Source organism: Phoenix dactylifera, chromosome 1, assembly GCF_009389715.1.
Source record: "Phoenix dactylifera cultivar Barhee BC4 chromosome 1, palm_55x_up_171113_PBpolish2nd_filt_p, whole genome shotgun sequence".
Taxonomy (NCBI): Eukaryota; Viridiplantae; Streptophyta; class Magnoliopsida; order Arecales; family Arecaceae; genus Phoenix; species Phoenix dactylifera.
The window spans coordinates 11,825,205-11,852,368 of NC_052392.1; the positions used below are offsets into that span (position 1 = coordinate 11,825,205).

Here is a 27,164-nt window from a genome sequence, read left to right on the forward strand (position 1 = left end):
CCGGCGGGCGACCCTTATAGAACGGCCATAGAGAGTAGCCCAGTTGGTTGCCACGCAAGCATTCTTTTTGAATCACGACCATCTGTGTCCAAAGAGGGTGGCCAAAAGACTACACGAGGGTCGGGTCCGGGCTGCTAGAATATTCCTGTAGAGTTAGTGTAAGGACAGGGGCGTGTGTTTAGTCGCATATTGATTATTCGCTGGATATATTTTAAGTATTTATATAGGATCAAATAACCTAAATAATACCTTCTGGCTAGCTATTTTGGGTGAGATCCCACATTGGTTTTTTGCTGGATAGATCTTGGGTACTTATATAGGATCTAGAAATCCAAATAATACCTTCCGACTAGCAAATTTAAGTGAGGTCCTAAGTTGTTACGAATGGTATCAGAACCGACCCAACCTATAACCTATGTGGACACTCCAGCACGGATCCATTGGGGCTAACCACGAGCCGATCGTGATGTTTGTGATTAGATTTGAATGGATTTGAAACCTTAGCCTGACGACAACGTCAAGGCCTGAACAGGGGGAGTATGTAAGGACCGTGCGAGTGTATATTTAGTCCCACATTGGTTATTTGCTAGGTAGATTTTAAGTACTTATATAGGATCAAGGAACTCAAATAATACCTTTCAGCTAGTCATTTTGGGTAAAGTCCTGGGTTATTACAGTTAGATTGAAAATTCTATAAAATTTATGAATTAGGCCGTCCATTTAGATATGATTGTATATCAACCATAAAAAAAAATTACATAGATCTTTTTTTTTCCATACAATCTAAGATTAGAATCTGAGTTTAATTTGGATAAGCTATTAAAAAATACAAGCTAGATGGGTCAATCATTACACGATTTTTAGCTCAATTCTAGAGAAATATCCAAACAGAACTTTAGGCCACTAACTAAATCAGCATCAACTCAAAACTTGGGAGTTTGCATTTAGGAGATAAAGTTCAGTTAACTATTGAGTTTCATAGCAATGCAAAGTGAGATTCAAAATCTTATCAGATCGAGCTTCGACATAGACTATTATGACACCGGTAGATACATGTGTGTGTCTATTTATAATATATTCTTTTTTGCAGGGAATTCTTGATAGTTTTTATTATTAATGTATCTCAATTAAGAAACTAGTCCTATCCTGTTTTCCTCGCCTCTCTCAACTGTTGTAAGGCTCCTTTCTCTTATGATGAAGGTGGCAACCGGATGCCGGTGAGCAGCTGGTGCAATGCTTAAAATGATGGCAGCTGAATGTAACCTTCCCCTTCCCATGATAAGCCCTCCACCCTTGCCTCTGCACCTTATGTCATAATCAAAACCCAACATATGCTTCATAACAATCCAAAACACGACCAAACTTCACACCTTATAATGTACAGCGTCAGTAAACAGGATTCAGGTTTGGATTTGGTGCATATAATCTAAGTTTGCACATAGGTTGGATATATCCTATGCAAATTCAACCCTTCTCCTGAGCTTCGTGGACATAGGCAGAAGCTAGCTATCCATGAGCTTGGTGGGTCCCACCTGGTTCGGATGGTAAAATTACTGGCAGTACATGCTCAAATAGATAATCTGAGCATCCAAAACCCCTTATTAGTGGAACTTGACCCTACCTGGCAAGAAGCGAATGCCTTGATGGCATGGTAAAGATGAATGTAGACAAGCCCTCAAATTTACTCGAATTCTTTCCCCAACTTGGGACATCGCAATCGCCCTAAGAGTCGAAAATATAAGACCCAGATCAATAGTATCATGCTAGCTTACCATTTCTACCCTTTAAAGATATATGGATCCAGCTCATTGTTTCTTCTTTTCCTCCATTTACAGTGGTTGGGCTCGTACAGACTTCATTTTTAATTGCATTGTGATCCGTTCATGTTCTGAGACAAAAAAGAAAAAGACCAGAGTGATTGAGTTTGGGTCTTGACTGATGGTATCTTTCAAAATTTTGCCCCAAAAAAACAGACTGCCAGACACAAAATTTACTCAGGAAAATATTTCATTGCCTCTCACCTTTCAAGGAAGGCACATGGTGCTTATTTCAAGAATTGTAGGGATAAATCAACAATAAGTTCTGACATATAGTTCAAGTCATTTAAGCTAAAAAATTAGAGAAAAAAAATATACGCCAACCAAATTATTCATTTGAATAGCTGCTACCCTTCACAATCTGAGGGGCAGAGTAAAAGGATGTCTAATATAAAAAGGAAAAAAAAAATATACATTAGAGGCAGGATACTGTTTTTCAAGCATTCAAGCATATACACTTCTCCAAATTAACTATGGAGCCTATAACCAGAAACAAAAAGGACTCCAAGCCCTTGCTATTGCTGTCAGAATGCAATATATCTACCTACCCTGACTATCTTGGTGGCTTGATGTCCGAGGTTAGGACTGACACCTTTTCAAATTTGATTAGTTTTTGCTTCTCCAAAAATTTCTATGCCAGCCATTTCAGAGAGAGAAGCTTTGCACACCACCTTCATCTGGTTGCTTCTGAAATCTGCAAAACCATCACTGATGATTACATAAACAATGAATTGCAAAATCTGCTCGAACTAAGACAATGCATTTTTCTTTTTGCTAATCAATTAGCACATGAATGACCTCCAGTGTATGATGAAGAAAAATACATTGGTTTTCTTTTTGGTAACAAAATAAATTGACTCTTAATAACTACTTAAATCCTTTGATCTTATCAGTACTTTTTGTTAAACCCCCTCCCAAGCACTCAGGATCTAGCATTGATTGCACATGCATTTTCTAGTAGAACTACATGGATACTCTAAGCACTATTGCAAGAACAATACGTAGGTGTTCTTGAGTCAATTTATATGTTACTTCAACAGCAAACTCTGAACTCGTCAACACCTATTAGAAGCACAAGCAACTTGAGCAGCGAGCAGAAAACACACCCTATTCCTTTTTCTAAAACAAAATCATTACCTACATCGAAGCCATATTTTTTTAGTTCAAAACCAAATCAAACACGGTTGAAAGATTGAGATAAGCAAACACTATACGCTGGTTGAAACAGAATAAAAGCCAACCTGTACGTGGCAATCAGAAAAGAACACTGGCTCCAAGAGGAGAGGCTGAGGAGTATAATATATCAACCAAAGCCAAAACCTTCATTAGCTTCATGGATGGCAAGCAGCAAGCGTTCTTCTAACTGCTCCTTGGACGGATACTCCGGCAGGTCCAGCTGGTTGAAACTGCAATGTAATGCCAATCTTTTAAAAATGCAATGTCCGACTTGTTACATAAGATTGCAATAGTGAAATGCATTCTTAGCAAGTCTAACCATGTATGGGCAGACGGTAGCCTCTCAGGAGCACCATATGCCTTGTGGATCTGAAACCGTTGAGGGCCAGAAATACCCTGCAATGCTTTAAATCCCTCTAAGGGAACCTGATATACCCAAAAACAGTTCGTTTAGAGAGGGAGGGGCAGAGAGAGAGAGAATAATAGCAGTAGGGGGTATCAGCCAGGACTGCAGATCTTAATTAAACATTGGAACAAACATTTTGTTTTTTCTTTTCATCAGAAATATGTTAATTTCCACACAAGCATCGAAATAAAATATGATCAACTTTAAGAGGCCATGTAAATTCGACCTCAACCATTCAGTGAAGGACAATCACCAAAAAAATCAAGAAACATATCAAATCCAAAGAAAGTCAAAATGAAGTTACTAGAATATCAAACTCCAGTACACCATCCTCATCCAGAATTTACCTTACCGTGATTCAGCCTAGATGGTAATGGTGTGTGCAAAAGAGATAATAATGAAATTGATGAAAATCATGAGAAAGCATTTGAAGAGGAATAAGAGAGTAAAATAACTCATAAAAAGCATGATTAGCTCTAGATAATATTTAGCTTCAGAAGTTAACCTGAATTGACCCCTTCTTTTTTTTTTTTACTTTCCGAGCCACAAGTTCCAGGAGTGGTAAATCATTTCATATTTACAAATACCATGTTAAGTTACTAGTGAAAGACCCCAAATAGATGTATGCATTTCTTAAGTTAAGTTTTAATCTCCTTAACATTTTTATATCATTCTTTTTTAGTTATTTTATAAATTTTACTTATTTTTAAATTTTAAACCATAATTCACTTAAGTGTTTGCGTAAGCACTAACCTTCAACTTCACAACTTTAAAACATTACATATAGCTTACTTTTTATTGCTTGCCAAATCTAAATGGTAGCTTTCTGCATTGAAAATCATCCATGATAGCGATAAAGCATTTTAGAAATTATTTATGGATCCAGGACAATGTCTAAGAATTCAAATTGTAAGCATGATTAATTTCTTACAGAAAGTAAATAAAAGTATCCTACAAAGGAAAAAAGATTTACATGATAATACTTTTCATGTTGCGTGCTAGCAACCAAACAGTAGCACACATGGATACAAGGTATAATATTCATCTGCGTTTAACTCTGGGTTCCATCTCTGTTTTTGGAATCTACCTGATCCAGTCATATTCACGAAAACAAGGGACAAGCTGGCTCCTTCTCTTTGATGAGTTATGGATCCAACCTTACTCCTTACAAGTATATGTGTCATTTGCAGATAGGAAAACAAATTAAAAATGCACTAGCCAATTTAAGTTCAAAGAAAAACAATCCTATAGCTGATTGATTATCAATCGACATATTAATGATGACTTTTCATGTTTTATTGGGTCAAACTCATGTTTCTTTAGTTCCATGTTAAGAATTCATTTCAAATTTGATCTTCTTCCCTATAGAACCCAATAATCAATCAAAAAATTTCACGCATGAAGACTTCAACAGAAAAAGAATAAGGAAATAGATCATACATCGCATGAAAGCTATTCACAAGCTTCATCTTATTAAGCATTTTTTTTTTTTTGCAGCAACTAGTCTGACTACTCGAATGAAAAAGTGACCGCAAAATCTATCGCATAATAACCTTCCTTATGAATGTAACATTATTGTCACACATCATAATTACCTTTGATGTTCCAGTTACAAATTGCAGCAGTCTTGCCATGTCCTCCTTGCTGAATGCTTTAACGACCTCCCAGAACCATTGAATAGCAGGAGATGCACCTGTATAGCCAGTATACTCTGTATTGGCTTTCAAATCATCGACTGCAGACACCAGGATGAATCATGAAAATTGAAAAGGTAAATGGATAAAATTGTTAATAACAGCAAAAAGCCAAAAGCACTCACAATCAATTTCTGGAAGTCCACTAATTAGCAGCTCAAGCTCCTTGCCGTTGAATATTGAAATAAGTTCCCGTGGAACTAATTCGCTGAAACCTTCTAAAAAGGAATTTATCTGAGGACGAATAGCTGTACTCAATATGTGTTCAGCCACAAGGTCCACATACTCGTGCTTTGTTTCTTCTGTAACTCTAATATTCCTTCCTCCAGGTATAAGCTCATAGTCAGTAACCTGCATTACACAAAGGGAAAGAACAAATTAGTTGGAATAAGCATGCATAAAAATCAAAATCAAATTACAAAGACAAATGGACGGAACTTGAAAACCTTATAATCCGCTTTTGATTTGTCTTCAAATAATCTTTAACAATGAAGAGGAAACTTGCCAATTTTAAGTCCTACAGAATTAAGACCATGTAGCATATTCAGATAATGTTGTCTTACCTGATTTTTCTCATAAAGGATGTGCTTTTCCTCATCAGCATCCATGCTAAATGTCAGATCAGGGATATCACTTACATCATTCTGTTTAAAGTTCAGTACATATCAGTTTCATTGTTAGAATAACCTATCACAAGACCAAAACATGTAACACTACCTCAAGCATCCACTTCAAGTTCTTGTAATAATCAGGATCAACAGCTTCTATGTCATGATAAGTCACTTTCACCCCAAGAATGTGCTTGTAAAATGAGCGAGTGAAGTAAACATCCAAAAGTTGACCATCAAACAGTGCTTTTGCAACCTGAAGAATTCGTTGAAATATAAAATGACGAAGAATCTAAAATGAACAACCACAATTAGAATGATCCCAGTCAATACAGAAATCACGAACATATTATATTACCACGCGGCCCACAAACTTGAAATAGGAAAGATGCTCCGTTTGGTAGACAGAATTAGGATTAGGCTGGAATGTTGCATTATTCCCAACAGTAGTGAAAAGCAAGGCTCCTTTGTCAAAAATGACCCTTGAGAGCAATTGGTACCATTCCCTTGTCAACCCACCAGCATCAATCCCTTCTTCTCCTTGAAACTGTACAGTCAACCGACCCTTCAAGTCTTGACTGGGACGCAATCGCAATTGATTGTATGAATCCTCCAAGACATATGCCCGGCGAACGCTTATCCGCAGAGGAGCAGAAGGGTGCTGGTCATGTTGTTGTCTAATCCGTGACCGGAAATATGCCCTCTTGTTGTCAAAATCAATCAGCTTTGGTACTTTTAACATCATAGACAGTGACTTTTCCAGCAAACTTGGATTCTGCCTTATAAAAACATTAAGAAGGCGCCGATGCTTCTCTGCAACCCTTGCAAATGTCATAGTGCCAGTACCACTGTACTTAAGAGATGGTGATGATGAAGTACTAGCAAATTCTTTGACCTCTCTTGCAGTCACATTGTTATCTGGCAGCACAATTGTTTGGTTTGTCTGTAGCTTCTCACACAGAACAAAAAAGGCTTCTATGAATGGCAATAGTCGCTGCGTGCCCGGAGGAAGAGGTGGAGAAAGAGAGGAAGAACCACCAATATCGCCAGCATCTGGCAATGGCACAGGAGAAGAGAAAGTTGAACTCTGCCCTAGCTTTGCCTCAGTAGTGCTAATGCAGTTACTTAGTTCTTGCCATAGTGGCTCGAGAGCTACATTTAGATTCCACAATATAGATCGTTCCTCATGTTCCTCATTAACATCTTCACCCTTGTTCCCATCAACTGAAGTGAGCGCACTGAGTGCTTGTAGCACACGCAAGATTGCAGCTCCAGCCATTGAACCAGCACTAAGTCCCAACATCTGTGTATTCCTCAAACTTTCGAGCTCCGACACAGCGGCAGAACTCAAATTATGAGCCAAACCAGCTAGCTGAGTTGCAAAGAATTTTCGATGGGGAGGAGCAACAGATGCCATTCTTTTTACTATTTCAGCAGCAAGTGAATATACTTTATCTGAAAGTCTGCTTAATACATAAATCACATTAGTCACAAGGCCTAATACAAAAGACATGGGGGGACTCAAAACTAAGCCATCACATGAAATAAAAATGTTTCAATATGCAAATACACCTAAGACCGGGACTAATATGAGGACTCCAAACTAGTCATCACAGGAAACAGGAAAATTTCAATACTCAATGACAGCTTTCTGAGAGATGAACTGATATAAATAAAATTGAATAAATATTCAAAGCATTAGTAAGAAAAATACGGACATTAAAAGGAACAGTGCAGGTCAATCAAGTGAACTGAGCCAACTCATATAACTCAAAAATGACTTGAGTTAATTTCAACTTTTTAAGTACCTGAAAGAAATAAGATAGACTGGAAAAAATAATGCTTGAATAGATCAAAGAATTAGTAATATGTGATTTCACCACTTTGATTACATAAATATTATTGATTTTCTACAAGAAGACAGATTAGATCAGTTTCTTGGATTTTGATAACTATTTACTTTTAGGGATTGTAATCTAATACTCACAACATTGCTGATAGAGCTCCGTTCACTTGGCGAGTAATTGATATGCAATAGATATACCTTTGAGATCAACCACAATTCTGAGAGGAAAAATAGTAATCTAGTAATATGTTTAAGTGTTTTTCCTCTTCTGGGCTCAGAACTAGCCCTCTTTATCATTTCAATATCCATGCAAAGATGGATAACCTTGGAGAGAAGTCTGTCAAGCATTGCCCTTTGTCAGCTAGCCAGTTTATACCTTCTAATTACTCATGAGAATCAAGATTTATTGCATTCTAGTTTAAATTAGGCTTAAAATGTTTAATAAGTATTGTAGATGTAAGAAATTACTGATTACAGAAGTGTTCTATTAACAATTTATCTAAAGCAAATTAGCTAATGGATATGTAATTATGGGGGTGTGCTATTAGAGATAATAGTTCAAAAGTAATGAGTATAATATTGTTGTCTTGACTAAACAGCCAGGAAAAATACAAGGGAAAAGAGGATTGACGCTTAAATTTGCATCCAAGGTTCAACAAACAGAAGCATGAACTGCTGAGCTCTCTAGTTGATCTTGATCTGGCTCACTAGGTTCTTATAACAACCCTCTCCATCTCCTCTCTTCTGATCCTCTTCCCTCTGTCCCCCCCTCCCGATCCTCCATGAATTCTCATTCATGACAAGATTGATGATGATGACTCTCACACCGACAGTTAGGGTTCCATGAAGATGATTCCATGGCTAGGGTTAGGGTTCCATCGCCATCGCTGCCGCCAATGAAGGGAGGTACACCTATCCCTCCCTTTCCTCTCTCTCTCCCCTCTCTCTTCCTTTCCCTCTCTCTCTCCATCTCTTCCCTCTTCCCCTTCTCCCTCTCCATCTCCCTCCGCCTAGTCCTAGCACACCTCAGGTCAATATAGTGTGCACTAGTACCATAGAATGCCGTACCGGCCGGTACGGGCCGGTACGTACCAGTCCGGTCCTAGACCGGTACCGGAACCACAAGAAATCCGGTATCTCCCGGTTCTTTTAGCGAACCGGCCGGTACGGAGCCCGTACCGGTCGGTCCGGTTCGCACCGTTACGATTTTTTTTTTAATGAACCACAGCACAAGGCGCCGCCGCGCGTGGTTTCCCAAAGAAGTGGCCACGGGCACTTCTTTTTTTCTTTTTTGTGGTTTTTTTTTAAAAAAAAAGAAGTGGCCGAGAGGCCACTTCTTTCTTTTCACAACACAAAAACCGAAGTGGCCTTTCGGCCGAGAGGCCTATCACCCTGTCTGCACCTCGCCTTCCTTCTCACTCGTTCGGTTATAAAAACCGAACAAGAGGCTCTGTCCAGAGTAACTCAAATTCAGAAGTGTTTCAGAGAGATTGGCTTGTCCAGAGTAACTCAAATTCAGTGAGCCTCTGAAGAGTCATCAGAGACGAAAAGATTTAAGAGATAGCCCACAAATTGAGGAGGAGGTCCTGCCCAAAAAATCCAGCGGAGACTATTTAAGATGCGGTTTTTTTGTCCTATGTTATTTCATTAATTTTGTTAATAAGTAACTTAAAAAAAATAGTTTATAAATTACTTAAAAAATAAGATAATGCGAAAATTTACTTTATTAGCTTAATTTTTTGATAAGTTGTACATTTATGATAGAAATGGAGCCATCAAGAAAAACGAACCCTACAAAGCGTGATATTGGCTGGTCTTATGGGCAAAGACTTGGAGGAGAGGGGCAACGACACCAGTTTCAATGTAACTTTTGCAATAAGATTTTCAAGGGAGGGGTAACCAGATTGAAGCAACACTTAGCCAAAATTCCAGTAAGGTTGCTACGTGCCCGAATTGTCCTAGCGAGATTCGTGTGCTGATGAAACAGAATCTCGCTGAAGTCAAAGAAGCGAAGGAGATGGCTTCCAAGAAGAGGGCGGAGGTCGATCGCCGAGCGGCAGAACCACCTTCCTATCACTCTAGGGAGCCAGAGGAGGTTGAGGATCTAGATGAGGAGGAGCCAGATATTCAGGCGGCCATGCATGCAAGCCTGGATGATCAGTGGCAGCATGAGGAGGTGGCCAGGCATAGGGCTCGATTTGGGCTCTCTGCATATGAGTCGGGCGGCGGTTCTGGGAGCACTAGACAAGATCCAGGGTTCTTGAGGACAACTTCAGTCAGGGAGGGCGTCGGCAAAGAACGTGGCCGGATTGCATCTATGCTGAGTAGTTTTGGTAGCCGAAAGAAGTCATTTAGAGGAATTCCACAAGGAGTGACAATTCATGATGTAGATCCGCATGCTTTTCCCAGCAGAGATTCAAGGCAGCAGAGGGTAGACACAATGTGGATGAAGGATAAGAAGAAAACTATGTGGCGAGCTATTGGATCCTGATTTCACTTCAGCCATATCCCAGCGAATGTGGCAGACAATACATACTACAGGTCTGCCATTGCCGTCATACAAGCTGTCGGTCCTGATGTAGTTCCTCCAGGCCCGAAGGACATATACGGTGAGCTTCTTGACAACAATAAGGAGGAGCTGGAGAATTGGATTGACTCGTACAAGAGCAAGTGGCCCATATATAGACTAACCATCATGTGCAATGGTTGGACCGGTTCGACCAGGCGGAGCATCATCAACTTCCTGACACACTGTGATGCGAAGACCTTCTTCCACAAGTCGGTTGATGCTTCGGCTTATGTGCACAACACCACGTACATGCTGAAACTTATGGAGGATGTGATTGATCTGGTAGGAGAGGAGAATGTCGTGCAGATCGTCACTGATAATGAGCCGCAATATAAGGCTGCCGGGCAGGTCTTGATGGAGCGGCGACCACATTTTCTGGACCCCATGTGCTGCACATTGTATCGATCTCATGTTGATGGACATTGGAAAGATCCATAGGGTGCAACAAACGGTGGAGACAGCCCAACGCATTACCAGGTATATTTATAACCATAACTGGGTCCTTTCACTGATGAGAAAGTATGCAGGAGGAGAGATTCTGAGACCAGGAGTCACACGATTTGCTACCAATTTCATCGCACTTGATAGCATACTCGAGAAGAGAGGAGCTCTACGTCAGATGTTTGCCAGTCCCGAGTGGTATGATAGTAGATATTCTTATGCCGGCACTGAAGGGAGCAAGATAGAAGATTTGGTGACGAGGCAGCCATTCTGGCAGCGGGCTACTATAATAGTCAAGGCTATCAAACCATTATATGAAGTGCTGCGGGCCGTAGATAGCGAGATCTACCCCCAGATGAGGTTTTCATATCATATGATGGTCAAGGCAAAGAATCAGATTATGGAGGCAGATCCAGCATATGGCTGGTCATACATCAACATCATTGAGCAACGGTGGGGAGCGCAAATGGGTACGGATTTGCATCTAGCAGGTAAGCTAAGATATAATTATAGTAACAATTATAGTGATAGATGTAATTATATAATTATGCTAAGATAGTCTCGTATATGTGCAGTATACTACCTAAACCCCCGGTTTCAGTACAGCATAGATGGAATTGGTATGGATGAAACACTTATGGATGCTTTGCGCAATGTGATTTACAAGATGGAGCATGATCTAGAAAAAGCGGCCCGATGTCTTGAAGAGGTAATTATGATTTAGTAATTACCAGCATGTGTAAGTATATCGGCATCTTCAATTATCAACATGGTTTTCTTATGCTTATTTTTCACAGAGCAAATTATTTAGAGAGGGCAGCTACAGTTTTGGCCAACGAGCGACTGTCGTCAGCAAACACAATATGAATCCAGGTACGTGACACATCAGGAAAACATTCTCCGGTGTTACTTAGTTACTATTATGGAACTATCATATATGTAATTTTTATAAATATTTTTGCAGCTGAATGGTAGGTGCATTTTGGCGGGTCCGCGAAAAATCTAAAGCGGATAGCTATCCGGATCCTCTTCCAAACAGTCTCCTCTAGTGGCTGTGAGCGCAATTAGTCCACCTTCGCCCTTATTCACAGCAAACAAAGAAACCATTTGACGCAAAAGCGCCTCAACGACCTTATTTATGTGCATTACAATTTGCGGTTGAGGCTAAAGTGCATCCAGGAGGAAGCGGAGCTCAAGCATACAGATCCGATTTACGGGACCTTCACTGTTGATGACGATAATCCACTACTCGACTGGCTTGTAGGCCAACAGCAGGAGCCCGAGCTTGACGAGCCAGGATCGCCTCCACGACCAGCTAGCTTCATAGCCACCGAAGCTAGGGTCGATCCAGAGCAATAGGGTAAGCGCAATATTCCACGCACTTTCAGAGCTGATCAGCCGTAGGCACAAGGGAGCCAGTCACCACATGATTGGTACGAGACACCCTCCGAGAGAGCTGATCGAGAGATGCTCGACAGACAAGGGCGACATAGCCAGACAGAGAGGGCCAGAAAGAAAAACAAAGGGTCCCAATGGAGAGTGTCGAGGAAGAGACTTGGACTAACAACGATGAAGGTTCTGGTGGTGATGGATCTTCTAGCCATGGAGGGAACGGAGGACAGTATGGTACTCATGAGACAGCCGGAGGGTGGTCTTTATTTCACCGGTAAGTCCCAATTTATGGGTGCTACACAGGATACGGACCACGGTCAACCCCTTGATAGATTTCGTGAGGATATCATTGGATATAGAAGACGGGCTCCTCGAGGTCGTTCAGGAAGACAGGATACGACTGCAGATCCGACAGCATACGGATATGGATTCTATTATCCACAGCCTCAGCCTGACGAATATGGATATGGTGCATTGGATTTTGCTTCCGCCATATTTGGATGGGCCCCTACACAATTAGAGGACACCTCTCAGAGCCAGAGCATGAGCGAGAGATCCGACAGTTCTTATAACCTGGCGCGCGTTCCTTCTGATTGGGTTGATTTGCCTCCTCCTGATTATACTTATGATCCGGATATCTACGAGAGCCATCGGCACTCGTCCCGATTTTAGATATCCAAGAATGCTTTAAATGTATGTAAATGATTGAATCTTAATTTGAAGATATTTTATGTGTATCATTTTATCATTTGGAACGGGAGGAAAACATAACATGCATCATCTATGTTTCAAATTTCAACCCTAAATTTAAACATAAAAACATCAAAAAGCATGAAAAAAGCAAAAAAAAAAATCAATCTTCACTTAATTTAAGATCCAACAGAGACAACATTTAAAAAAAAAATTAAATTTTTGGCTCGCGGTACCGGCCGGTACGGTACCGGTACCAGCCGGTACGTACCGTACCGATCCGGCCGGCCATCGATATGCCAACCGGTACCGGTACGCCGGACCTTGACTAGTACTATACAAAACTGGTAGCCAGCTAGTGCAAACCCTCGGTACCGGGTCGGCGAACCTTGAACAAAAAGAAAAATCTTAAAACAAGCCAAATGACAGTAGTGACAGCTATACAAGTTTGCATCGACAGAAACTGGTAAAAGAAATGCATAGCTAAGAGGATCCATAAAACTATCTCCAAGCAAAACACCAGAGCTTGTGGTTATGTATGTTTACCAAATTGGAATGGGTAAATGCATGGGATATTCTGTTCAGGCATGTGAACAATAAAGCATAGATACATGAACACCATGGTGGTTCTCTTTCAATACTGATATAATTGAAGGCTGTCAACATGTAATCCCATTTCTACTTAACGGGCATCCTCTGTGCCTAACTGTTTGCATTGTTTAAGACTGAGATAAATCAAAAGAAATGCATTTGACAGCATGGAAGATCACTACCTAAGCTTGTTCAACTGCTAGGGCAACACATATGTCATCAATGCATTAGCTTAAGAAGCAGTATATATGGTAGATCTGGTAATTCATTAATGCAAATTTGGTTGGAACAGGAGTCCGCTACTTTATTAACATTACGTCTCAAAGTTTCAAGCATAATCAGGAAGAACATCAGCAAACTGCTTTTAACAAAATATATTTCTAGATAAATGTTGGTTCAAAATATTTACCCTTCATGAGAAAGAATGATGCAGAGATTGTGCAGATCAGAGTCGGGAAGCTGTAAAAGAAGATCGTATTGGCCCACAGGATTTTTCCCACCTGATGATGGCACCTCAGTGCAAGGACCTTGATCCATCTCCGGACCAGAGTTCTGTTCTGAAGTGGAAGAATATTTTTGTGTGTCTTGATTCTGAGAACCATCTGCAGCTTCTCCAGAGGGAGGTAGGCAGTCAATCTTTGTGACAGCATTCTTAACTACTACTTGGAGCAAAGACATAACCTGCACAATAAAATAAATCCAGTTGCAAATGCAAGTAAAATGCAAGTAGAAATACGTCAGCAATCCATCATAAGTTTGTGAATACCTGCTCAAGATGTGCATTGCTTCGCAGAAATAATGGCATGTTCAAAAGCTTCAAAAATATAACTACAGGCATGGAACCCTTAGGTGATGTTTCCAATACACTTGATGATGTCATTGCCTCAGAGATTTTCTCTTTACCTTTCTCCCTCTTGTTTTCTGAATGAGTAGCATTTGAGGATTCTGAGGCCAAAGGATTATCAAAGTAGAAAAGAATGTTTGCAACAGATGAATGATTTGTTGCCAGGTATGTCAGAATTTCAAGAACTCGACGAGACACAAGAGGTGGAAGGCCTACACAATAACAACAGAAATGTCACAAAAACTAAGATAACGAAAACAGGGGGATCGCCCCAAAGAAAAAATAAAATAACACAAGAGAAGAGGAAGCAAAGGCAGCACCATCTGAAGGTTGAGGTCGGCCATAGACAACATTCCACTGACATCCGTAAAGCCGCTGAGGAATCATGCTTGCTGACCCACTAGGCCCATCAGCCTCAGGTCTAATCATATCAACTAAAAGGCCAACCAAAATACTACGTGTAACACTATGTGCACATAGGTTCAATAGAAGTCTTTGAAGAAGGCCTTTGCCCAGGGGCTGCCAACAACACAAATACACACACAAAAAAAAAAGGTGATGCCACATTAGTCTAACATTGGAATTATCATAGTAAGTAGTTCTTTGTTGACTTGCTTATAACCAAGGATCGCCGAACTGGTACCAGTAGGCATACCGGTCGGCCACCGGACCGGTTTAAACCGGTACCACTAGTTCGGCCTCCAAAAATCCAAAAAAAATTGGCCTAGCTGGTACAAGCCGATACCGGCCGGTACCGTTTTTTAATGCCGAATCGGACCGGTCAGAGACTGGACTGGTTCGGTACGGGCTGAACCAGCCAGTATAGGCCGGTCCAGCATTCCTTTCTTATAACATGTCAACCACAAGTACATTTATCACAATGCATGAAAAAGTATTAATCCAAAATATACTCTTTGCAACTAGTGATTAAATGTATACAGTCAATACAATTCTTCCAGGTCATACATCATTGTCATAGTAGACAAATCTGATTTCCCATAACAAGGTGTAATGCTACCTTTAGATCCTCATTCTTCCCCATCAACTCATATTGTTTCCACTAGGAAAATATTATTTTGGTGTTTTCATTTCAATCTTGCTGGGAAATTAATTTATTCCCATACAAAATGCACATTAAATTTGAGGCCATATGTAATACTTTTGATTGTAAACTGGCTAAAAGTGTTGGTGTGCCACCATCATATTGGCAATCATAGCCACATCAGAAAGACACTTAGGGGCTGTTTGGTGTGTTGCAGGTCGATTCACACATTAGGTCCAACTGCAAGGTGGGCCAACCCGCATGTTTGGAGGCCCACAGCTACAAATCAAGCTGCAAAGGCCCTGCAGCTCAAGTGCAACTTGTGGTAGGTGGACATGCAGCCAAGTTGCAGCAGGTCATCCTGCAGGGTGAATGCTTGATATCTGAGCCCCCCCACATGCCCCCCTCTCCAAGCACCCCTCAAGTGCGCACCCCTTCCTCATCACATTCCGACTCTGGACTCTGACCCCATGCACCCCCTTGCCAGCACTGGGATCTTCCCTCAGCCCCCTCTGCCACCCCTCATGCTGTCATTGCCCCCCCCTGCTGGTCTCTGGCTCTTTTCGTTGCCCTCAGCCACACCACCCACCCCACATTGCCACCGCCTTTCGCTGCTTTCTTCGCCCCCCGCATCACTACCACACCATTTTCCCACACCTCCAGCCTTGACCCCTCTCCCCCCACCACCACTTTCTCCCACCTGGCCTTCACCTTCTGCCCCCATCCATCTCTGCCCTGATCGCCAACAACTGGGTCCCCACCTTTGGCCTCCGTGCCCCATGCTTCACTCCCTCATGCCTGGCATCACCGCTACCCTCCACTGCCCTCAGCCAACCCCATTGTTGCCACCACCCTTGTCACTAGCCCCCCCTTCTCCCCTGCCTCCAGCATCAAGCCCCCTTCCCTGCCGCCACCATCTCATGCCCCAGCGCTCCCTCCCCCCCCCCCCCCCCCCTCTCTCACACCTCCACCAGACCTCTCCGTTTCTACCTCCTCCCTCCTCACGGCCACACCCCCTCTCCTCTCCATCTCTCCCATTTTGCCCCTCTTTTTTCCAAACTCTCCTCCAAATGCAAAAGTTGAGCTTCTCTGTAAGTAAATTACAGCAACTAATGTTGCAATGCAACTTGAGTTGCAGTGCAACATCAATTACAGGTCTACAAACAGCCCCTTGGTGACTGCACGCAAGTTTGTGAAGTAGGATATTTCAAGCAAGGAAGAATGCTTTTAAGCAAGCAATTCCTTACTTGAATTACTAATGGCAGTAGTATTCCCAAATATCACACCTGCCAACCTTATAGACAATATACTTACAACCATTCACAGCTTACTCATGCCAAGGCCACAATAATCACTTTCTGAAGAACTATTTTAACTCGAGAAATTGTGTTTCCTCCTATTCAGACAGACAGGGTACTGTCCTCCAAAAATGCATGCACATATTGACATTGCAAAGTGTAAACTTTAAAGAACATGGTCTAGTATGATGATTTTGTCAGAATCCAACATTTCCTGACAGCATATAGTCACTTCTCTAAATCCAATTGTTTATGACACAAAGTGCATGATATCTTGTGATAAATTAAAAAAATTGCCACAAAGAACTATATTCATGCATGGACAAATGCTTGAGTAACATAGAAAACAAGAAAAAAGTTACTAAGCTAGGATGTAACTCTCCTATTGGAGAGTGACGGCCTGAACCAAACACCATAACAACTGCCTACAAAATAACCAATAAAAGAGTTATACCAGCATTGTGCAACTTTTTGGTTTAAGATATTTTGTTTTTATGCTAGCAGTGCTCGTGTGAATGTGCAGTTTGATCAAATGCAAGGGCTATAAAAGTCTATGTTTCCAAGGATGGCCTGGATTTCTAGTTCCCATGGAGATGAGAAGCAGTTCAATGCTAAGGGTGAGCTTACTGTCTCATAACCACTTGGTTATATGGCATATTGATATTAATCATGCTATAAAAGTCTATGTTTCCAAGGATGGCCTGGATTTCTAGTTCCATGGAGATGAGAAGCAGTTCAATGCTAAGGGTGAGCTTACTGTCTCATAACCACTTGGTTATATGGCATATTGATATTAATCATTACACCATCATAAGATGGTGCATCATAATAGAATATTGGATAAAGTAACAACATCATACCAGTACAGGTTATTTATAAATACTGCCAAATAGTATAGTGTTAAGTACTAACAACTTATACATGTTCTTGAAACTTCTTTTTTTTTTTTTTTTGGCCACGGCGGGGTTACAAGTTTTAATGTTCTTAAAACTATTTAATTCAGTGAATCAATTCAAATCAGTCATGCAGAAGTAGAAATTCAAAGGTAGCTAAAATGCATATTTTCAGTGCCTTCTTTTGTTTTCAACCAATGTAATAATTAATCTAAATATGACTTATAAGTATGCTCATAAGCAAACGCATATAACTACTTTAATAAACTAAGTGAAGATTTAGAATTTGAGGCAATCAACTAGATGTTCTGACAAGGCAGCTGAACAGTCACCAATTAGGTGTACCTTGGGCAACCAGACTACGATTGACATAGATATCTCTCAAATCAAGTCTTAACTAAGTGCAATAAGATCTCAAACCACATCAAACGTATAGAAAAACATGTACAAGAATATAATCACAAAGAAAATGTGAGTAGAATATAAAAAATAAAATACCTGAGCTAATCTTAAGAGGTGAATGAGAGCTTTCAAAGCATTTGCAATCCAATAGAGGAATTCCCTCAATTTCTTTGACTTTTGAGCTGTTTGCAGTGGCAGACACTGCCCTTCGACCTATAGTAACTCCCACACCTCTATCCATAGCTGTGTGCCTGTCCAATTGCCAGCCTCCTGCCACCCAAGCCTGTGGCCCCCTCCAAAGAGGCTGCTTCGAGGATGGTATCTGGTCTCTAAGCATCTGGGCCTCAGCAAGTAAAGCTGAGGGCAGTGCTGACAAAACTGCTTCAGATGAGGTAAGGAGTACCTGCAGCAGGGAATAGTAGAATCAGGTTATGACTCTGATAAGAAAAATAAATTAATAATTATCAAAACACATGCCTCTTCCAACGTAGATCTGGAGGGAAAGTAGCTATAATCGAAGCGTTATCCATGTCAACCGGTTGTCCCTCCGCCGGCTGAAGAATGTATGCTTCTTTGCGCTCGTTGTTGAGCCAAAACTTCAGCCTGGATGTCTGGTGGAAGAGCAGCCAAAAATTCAGGATCTATTTCTTCTGCAGGTGGTGGAACATATGTTGCAGCTTGGGCAGATTGAGGCTGGGAATTTGCTGGGAAGCCAGCACTTCAGCACGGAGACATCCTCAGGAAGTGCCTCCAGAAATGTGTGGATCAATTGCTTTGTGCTAGAAGCCTCATTGTTGGCATGGACTTGATCAGCCTGATTAGCATCTTGAGGAACTGTTGCATTTTGCCTGGCAGATAATTCAACTCCATTAGAAGAAGCAGGTACAGGGCTCTCAAATTGATCCTCAACAGTGTCTGCACCATTCATATCAACATCAGCACTTGCAAGAACTTGAAAACCAGCATGAGCATCACTCAACTCTGGCAGGCCGGAGCCTGAAGAAATAAGGGCATGCACTCGCTAGAATGGGCTATCCAGAACTGAAGGTCCCTCTCTACATTCATGCGTGAAATTCTAAATTGTGAGGATTGGGCAGGTGCTTCGGAACCATCTGCATTGGGTGATCCAGAAGTTTGTAAGTCATTAGATGATCCATTTATTTCAGGAATTGTATCTAAAGTTACAGTGGTTGGGCCAAAATTCTTCACAAGGGTCCTTCCCATCGTGCAATGGTCTCACTACATTATGTGCAACATTCAGATCATCAGGAAATCTTTGCCTTATTTCTGGTATCCCTTGACTCTCCTCTGCTCCAACAATTGACTGTGCATCAATTATGCCATGAGGCAAGTTTGGAAGACCAATGCAAACTTCAACAGGTAAGCTCCCCAGCTGATGTCCTGAACCAGTCTCTAGATCTTGATGCTGACCTTCACTTGGTTGAGTGGGAAGATCACCTGCAACTGGTGCATCGCTATTGGCATTTAATAGAGGTGATTGTTGGTTAGCCTGTAAAAAAGAGTGCTCCGACTGTCTCTGAGCTGGAGGGTCATTGACAGAGATTAACCCATGCAGCTGAGACACAAATTGTTCCTCTACTGCCTGTGCAATAGTAGCAGCATGGCTACCTGCCTGAGGTAGACCATCGTCAGTCCCCGGGCTATCACCAGCTCTCCTTCTCCACCAATATTTAGAGAATCAATGCCAAGTGAGAAGTCAATTAGAGGAGGGGGTGCAGCACTAACCAAACGGTCACCAAACCATAGTTGCAGCAGCATGTCCAGATGGAAGTCCAGCATCTAACATATAGAAATGGGCTACATCAAAACCTCCAAATGATAAAGCTTCCAAAGTCCCTAGACAAGTTCCCACTAGCAGACCACAACGAAGAAACAGGCTCCCCTGATTGTGAAGGTCTCACAAGTAATGGGTGTTGGAAAGCATTCCCATCAAGCCTTGATCGATCAAGAAATGTCCTGCTACTACTTGGGACGGCGGCGTTCCATACCCAATGGAATATGAAGGCGGTATAATATCATCAGCATCAACTCCCTGAAAGGTCTCCGCAGCAATATCAATGAAACCGCTTGCATCACCAGGTCCCTTAAAACTCGCAAGTGATCCAACCCGATAAACCATCCCTCCACCTCACCTCTATAACACGATTCTCAGGGAAATCATCATCTTCATCATCAGCCATGTCATCATTATATTCATTCACCCATACCATTGTCATCATGGTCCTCCGCATCTGTATCGGCTAAAGACATCAATGCAGCTCCTTCTTCTGCTATATCCTCATCCTCATCCTCCTCATCTTCATCATCATCTCACCATCCTCGCCTATGTCCCTCCTCATCTTCATTGCCCATATCATCATCTGTCTGATGTTCAACACGAAAAGTCATTCCAATCTCATTTGAATTTCGTAGAGCACCACCTTCATCCATCTCCTCACGCATATACTCCAACTCATGTTCAGCAGGTGCATTAGTGGCAATATTTTCCTCACCATCAACTCGCATGTCCTGCTCCATAGACTGCTCAGCATTTGTGCCATGATCCCTATCATTTTGAGAAGATTCGTGAATCTGCTGTTCTGCAGGTTGTACTGCAACATTAGCTTCATGCTGATCGTTTGCATTTTGATCATGGTTTGCAGTTTCGACTTCAGCCAGTAGCCTGGCCTTCAGTTCTACCATGTGTTGCAGATGATCTTTTCTTTCCAAGCCCATCCAACTTAAGCACTTGATTGCTAGCATTCGCAGCCCTTGTAAGACTTTCTAAAGCCTTGAGTATGAGAATTCACAACCTTTGGAGCATCTGGGTGGTCCAAATCTATCACTTGAAGAATGCCAGGAAAGTGACTGCACCATTCCTCCATCTATCATGGCTTTAGCTATATCAGGCGAGCATCCAGCGACCAGGCAAGTTACTGGACGAAGAATTTCTGGACAAAATTGGAATTTACCAGGTCAGCAAAAGCTAAAACCTTTTTTGTCAGGTAACAAACTGCTTTTGGAGGAGTTGCCTTCTGAATCTAAAAAGGAAGAAAATGTTTTCCACAATTTCAGAAAATAACTCGTCTGCGCCCCTCAGTAGATCTGCCACATAACACTACCAAGAACCAAGATGCTTTCTCAGACAACTTTATCCTTCCATTCAATCTGAGGTTTCAGCAGCTTTCTCAGAAGACAACGGAAGTAGCTGATGCAAATATGATGGACTTACGCCGCCATTTCCAGGGCCACCTGCTAGCCCAGATCCCCGTAGCTGGCATGTCTCCATATCCGCTTCAAAGATTACACTCACTGCATGCACATACATTGAGAAGTATGGTCACTCATCAACTTCAGGACAAACGTCAACTTTGCCAGCAATGCGGATCTTTCAGAGAGGTTATCACCATCCATCTTTTTTGTCTCATCAAACTTTTGATTTACCCTTTTCCTTTGTGGTAGGTTCATCAACTTCCATAGGAGTTGGGGGAGTTAATACCATCTCCCAATTTTTCTTTGCCGACGGAAAGCTCATAACAATTTCCAAAAGTTGATCAATCACTTGGGAAAGATTAGCAGGAACTCTTTTATGGCTTCTAGAACATTTTGCCTGGGGTATCATTAGGCCTAATTCTCAGGCATCTTAACAGGGCTCATTAGAAGGAACCCCACTTTCAGTGCCAGTACCGTTTCAGTTTGTCCTTATCCTTTTCTTTTTCCCCTGATGTTTTGTCCCTCCCTCCTGATGTCTCCCACTGGCAAACTGCAGCTGCAGCTCTCATAAAGATCTCAGGATCTCTAGATATGACAGGTGCCATGGATGTCAAAAATATGCGAGGTGAAAGACGGCCAGCATGTCGGCTAAGAGTGCCAGCAAGGGTCTGCCTGATCCTCCAATTCCATAGCAGTTTGGAGAGTTTGAGGATCTTCAATGAGGTGCCGAATAATAGCAGATGCTAAGCTGTCAAATCCAGGGAATATACAAGTTCTTGGAAGACTAAAAAGAGCAGCTAAAACCTCCAGTTTCAAGGAACTTGTGTTGCTATAGGCCATGCGTTTTTGTTAAGCGTGCACATAATTGTAGAACAGCCTGCATAGCTACTGCTGGAACATGCTGCTTTATAAGTTCAACATGAGATGGCCAATGCCCTTTGACTTTCCTCAAGAGACAGATAACCAGTTGACTTCCCTAAAATCTTCTCAAACACATTGCCAGATTCTTTGTCAAGGCCATCTGACACAGACTTTTTCTCCAGTGGTAAATGAAGGATTTGCTATGCGAAATGTCCGCTTCAGATGGAATCAGATAAGGATCTAGAAGAACCTTCAGCAGATTCCGTATTAAATTTAGGTCTTTGATTGCAACATATTATCAATTATAAGCAACAAAGCACTTACCAGTTCTTGTTGCTGGAAGGCTCATTCCTGGACTCATTCCTCACTCTGAAGTTAGTCAGTATATCTAGTACAAACAGAAAACAACACCATTTTCTGCAGCAATTTCCCTTGTGCTACTTGTCTTCGCTAAGAAGGCAAGGCCAAAATATGTGAGATTGGACATAGTGCACCAATCTCTTTGAAAAATTCTGATGGGCAAAGCTAAAGCTGCCTGAATGAGATACAAGGTCCACCCGTGGACGGTCTCCCCCTTTGTTTCGATTGCACAGTGTCACTAACAGGATCTGTCAATGGAAATGCCATCGAATCACTACTTTGAAACAACTTCATTGATGCACAAAGAACATCATCAATAGGGGGTGTCTCCCACCCCCCTCTTCCTCAGCAAATGCATTTCTTGTCTTATCATTGCTATCACCTTTGGATGTTTCTGATGAATTTCCCAACGACAAAGGCAAGTGCTTGAGCAAGCTGAACATCCTCCTGCACAAATTCCTCGGGGATGGCTGAACAACCAATCCGTGGCCATCTCAACACTATTAGTCCCCACACTTCTTAGAGCTTCCTCAGCTCGAGCCCTAGTAAACCCATCTCGACTATAGTGGCAACAGTAGATTCAATAAGTGGAAGGACTAGTGAGTGCCGTTGGCCCAGTGCTTCCCGTGATTCCATTGCGACCGGACGCTTCAGATCTCCAACACAGAGTATGCTTGCAGTAATAATGGAAATAACAGAGGAGAACAAAACGATGGATTACAATTAGGAAACCATAGGGTGATTCCATACAGGAAAGGATCACATCCAAAACTTGTGATTGCAACATACGAACAAATGCCTCAGGGTCCCTTGGAACAGAGAAAAGATTAATTGATAATCCAGCCGCAACAGGTTGAACAAGAAGCTGAGATTGAGATGCGCGAGTTGGAGATAAAAGCGATGAAAGAATTGACATGATATTCCAGCAAACGACAATAGCTTTGCAATGTATCCAGCAGCCACGAACTGTGCTTCCTCTCCATCAACAGATGGTCGCTTGATCACAGATCCAGAAGTTTGGGATAGAGAAAGGCAGAGTCCACAGTAACTGGCTTGTAGCCTCATATGTAGTTAAAAGCTCCTTAAATTGTTCCATTGACATAAAAACTATTCACCACATGCAGTATTGCATGTCTGGCGGTCTGCTGTCAAAAATAAGTGCAGCCATTGTTCTTCTACAACCTTTCCAAAGATACCGGGCATTTCACAGATAGTGGACATTTCGAGGCCCAGAAATAGAATGCCCAGAAATAACTAAGGGAATCAAGGAAAGTTTCGCAAGAGCAGTCACAAGGCTCTTTGATGCAGGACTCAGGGAACCGGAATCACCTCTACGGCGAGCAGATAATCCTTTCACAAGAGTAGCAAGGAAGGAACGCATAGCTAAACCAAGTTTGGTCAGAAGTTCTGAAACAAGGATATCCGGACTTCTCTTTTTAGTATCCTGAATCAGGGAACTCTCCAATGTGCTAAGGGAACTTTCTGAATATGTATGTGATGCATCCATCTGCCGGCTAATCCTGCCACCACGTATCCGTGACAAAGCATGTCGACCATGACGATGCATACTTCCCGCAGAACGTACCACAGACACAAAATCCTGTTCTACAGTCCAATGCGGTGAAGACGTATTCCTTATTGATATAGGGTTCATATATCGGACTACTGGAACAATATTTCCATCATCATCACTCTCCCTTCCTGCTACATTAGATGCAGAAGATTCCCCAGTTCCAGCTTCTTGATCAGCATCCTGCTTCTCATCTATATTGGAATCACTGCATAAAGAGATCTGCCACATAATTTCCTTGTAAGCTTTACCCAGTTCCTTCAAAATATCAGCATCTGCAGATCCCAACTCTGAGACCATAGTAGTTGTTCCCTTCAAAAGAAAATTGCAAAGTGACAACAGCCCCTCTAAACTAGAGAGACATTTCAGGACTTCAGGTTGTTTTAAGCAGTCAATATCAGCAAGCTTAGTTCCACAAACTGATGCAATAATTCATTTGTCAACTTAAGATGGTCCCGAATAAAACAGCAAACAGCCTTAGACAAAGCAGCAGAATGCTGGGGTGAAAAGTTTTTAAATGCAATAGATATACTCTGACCAACTGACACGGAAATGGGCAAAAACTGCAGAGTAAATAATTTAAGAACAGCTTCAATACCCTTTTTGTCAATGAATACACGGCATGTATCTGCATTCTGAAGAATAGTTTCAAGAAGACGAGCAGCATTGCTTATACACTCGGGAAGAAATGACTCTATGGTCATAGAAGCATTATCTGAAGAAACCTCATTCATCTGTTCAGAATTTCCCATGTTAGAAGTTTCTCCTTCACCAAGTGAAATAGGCTTCCTCTCTTCTAGGTCAGTTTCCATGGGAACAGGAGTAGCCGAGCTCATTAACTCTGTTGAAGAACAAGGATCTAACCCAGATCCAATTTTTGATATTGTATTCAAAATCTCAATAAGCATATCAACTCCAGAAGCACGCAGGGAGGATGCATGACGCATTAGTTCATCCAATCCACTGGACAAGGTTCCTGGTGTTTCTCCACTGAGGACCCTTAAATATGACCTTGAAGTGAAAATTTTCACAAAACACTTTAGAGCATTGTGATCCTTCACCAGTTGAAGACCAGTGTTATTAAGACACAATGCGTCCAAGCACTGTGGGATACACATTACTGCTTCAGCAGAGCAGAGAACACCACTCGTGATGGCATCAAGAAAAGCCAGAGGCAAATCAGCTGCATCAAGGGCAGGAAAACATGTAGGATCTTTATGTATAAGATCGCTCATAACATTTGCTGCAAGTGAAAACACTCCGCCACCAAAGTCTTTCGCCCTCCTGAAAACAATGCACAAGCATGATGGCAAAACACTCTCTTCTGCACCATCAACACGAGCAGAACTACCAGGGACATAACTTGCAAGTGATATCGTCCGGAGTAATGCTTTCATTAATAATCTCCGGTGATATGAAACCAGGTCTTCAGAATAAAGGGGTTGCATTTCTAGCTCAGCTGAACTGCCCACGACTTGTTTGCCCTTGCCATAATACCGAGGCTCTTCTGCATTCTTTTTTGAGCCCTTCTCAACATGCGATACTTCAATCTTCAGACGTGCAATAGTATCATCTAGACCACCTAAATCTCTGAATAGTGCTGAAGAGGGATTATGAAAGTCTAAGAAGCCCTCAATCACATGAACTGCAGTACTAACAAGGCGGAGGTGTTGAGGATTGGTATCTTTAATAAGGGGTAAAATAGTAGGTATAAATCCTGCTTCCTGAAGAGCTAAAGAACCAGGAGTAGATGAAACCAAAATGGAGACAAGAGACAGAAGTGCTTCAGCAAAATCAATAGACCATTTTGTGGAACCGCTAGTAATAGAATCGACTGCTTTCTGCATGAGACTGGGGAGAATTCCACGATGGCCACCAGCTGTCACAGAAGATAAAACTGTCGGTTGTTGAGATCTGTCTTGACAAAGAGCAACCAATGACAGAATTCCAAGGATCCGAATTTCCTCCGGAATTTCGTCTTCATAGCTTAGTAAAGATAACAGTTCATTGATAAATTCAGGTTCATTGTTAAAAAATGCTGCCATATCATCAGCATCATTGCTTGCTTGAACAAGAACTATGAAGGCATATAGCTGGATACAGATATATTGATGTCGAGCAGCCAAAGAGTCAAAAGCCCTTGCAAACCGCAACCTTGTCAATAGTGAGAATCGTAAACTGGGTGGTATACCGTACTCCTTTACTAACTTATGAAGAAGTTCAAGATCACTCTCATTGTAACAATTGAGTTTTTGCATATGAATGACATGCAACCCCTGGTTCTCATGTTCTGCACTATTGGACTCTTTTGATGTATCAGGAACAGAATAGAACTCAAAATGAAGCGTGGAGCCAATCTCAGAAGCAACCGAATCGCAACCATTTTGTAAAGAGCAAGCAATAAGTCCAAGGCCTTCTTCCTTGCCCCCCCAACCTTGTGAAAATGCGAATAACTTTGAAGTCAAAGAAGCATCTCTTATGGAGCACTTCCCAACTGTTTTCTTCAAAAATGCAGTCAATGTATGAAGGCTTGCCTCCACAACATCTGCATCACTTGAAGCTAGAAGAGATGACAGATGCTGCTGCGTTGACAAAAGACCAGCATTATGAAAGTAAAACAAAAACATCAGATAGTAATTATGAAGAAAAAACATAGTTTTCAGTCAGAACAAGCATATATACTGAATTAAAAAATTGTGACAGTATTATTGACCATGAACCTTATAAAATCATAAAAACAATAGGAACATCATGCATAGTTTAACTAGAGCAAATACATTACAAGATAGAGAAGCAAATTTTCAGTAAGAAGATACGCACTTCAAATGAGCTGTAGAAGTGCTTGTTTGTACAATTTTCCAAAATAATTCTTGTGACTCGAAGAATTTGAAGGACTGCTTCCCTAGGGAATGGAGGGTCCCCTTCCAGAAAATTATCTTCGAGTTGCAAATCCTTCCTTGGCTTTATGAATTTCTCAAAAAAGGAGTCAAAAGAGTAAAAAGATCGATCCAGTGATGAAAATCTCCCTGTATAGAGTGAAAACGAGATAGTCAGATATTTTTGCATGCTCACAGGTTGATATAAATAAAAAAGAGATTCTTAAAAGGGGACAGGAAAAACAAACCTTATCAAACTCCCAGACAAAATCCCTCAGTGGTATTTCTATATTCTCAAGAGCAACACTGGTGACACTGCTAATAAAGGATTTTATATTTGGAGGCTGGGGAAAAAAGATCAGTATATTAGTTATGCCCACTAAGGATGGAAAACCAAAAAACAGCAATAGATGTGGCAAGCACTTAAAAAAGGAAAATAAACCTTTATAATTGGGAAGCGCAAAAGATGCAATACAGCAAAAACAAAAGATATATGATGGACAAAAGAGGAAACAGAATTTGCAAAAAAAATGACAGACAAATGCAACTCCAGGGGGACATGGAAGATCAAGAAA

The 27,164-nt window shown here is 41.5% G+C and overlaps 1 long non-coding RNA gene and 1 pseudogene across 1 annotated transcript; one reads left to right on the forward strand and one right to left on the reverse strand.

Annotated features, from left to right (window-relative positions):
- Window positions 1–2,088: 2,088 nt before the first annotated feature.
- Window positions 2,089–27,164, reverse strand: part of LOC120104032 — a 30,998-nt pseudogene continuing 5,922 nt past the window's right edge.
- On the forward strand, window positions 9,239–12,067 carry LOC120110819. The gene is made up of 2 exons (XR_005511937.1): window positions 9,239–11,266; window positions 11,355–12,067. It is a non-coding gene; the product is annotated as an uncharacterized LOC120110819 (long non-coding RNA).